The sequence below is a fragment of the Dromiciops gliroides genome, chromosome 6 (assembly GCF_019393635.1).
Source record: "Dromiciops gliroides isolate mDroGli1 chromosome 6, mDroGli1.pri, whole genome shotgun sequence".
Classification (NCBI taxonomy): Eukaryota; Metazoa; Chordata; class Mammalia; order Microbiotheria; family Microbiotheriidae; genus Dromiciops; species Dromiciops gliroides.
This window is the reverse complement of record NC_057866.1, coordinates 134,556,692-134,557,235: the sequence shown is the minus strand read 5'-3', so window position 1 is coordinate 134,557,235 and position 544 is coordinate 134,556,692.

Sequence of the window (544 nt, the reverse complement as noted above, 5' to 3'; positions counted from 1 at the left end):
TGTTAAGTTTTACTTCTTTCCAATAAAGTTGGGAACCCCCCAGAAAGAAGGAAAAAAGTTCAGAAAGTTTTCCCTAGATCAAAGGTAGTGTTTGAGGTGAAAAGTGGAAGCTCAAGGTATTTCTTGAGGTCTCTCCTTCCTTCCTATCTTTCTTAGGTAATTAAACTAGATTGGTATGCTTGTTGTAATTTATGTAATGATTCCCTAATAAATTTATCTGATGCTTATAGATGAGCACTGGATCATAGTCAAATATCCAAGTCCATCTGAATATTATTGTAATTAGATTATAATGTTTTTAGGGCAGAGCCTTTCTTTTTAAATTGTATTCATAGTAAGCCTTAATAAATGTTATTGACTATTGACTATGATTTTTGCGTGTCATTCTTGAATTAAAAGACTGCTTTTATGGAAAACTATTGCACTGTAATAAATGATGAGCAGGCAGATTTCAGAAAAAAAACTGGAAAGCCTTAAGTAAACTGATACTTAGTGAAGTGAGCAGAACCAGGAGAATATTGTACATAGTCACAGCAACATTGTG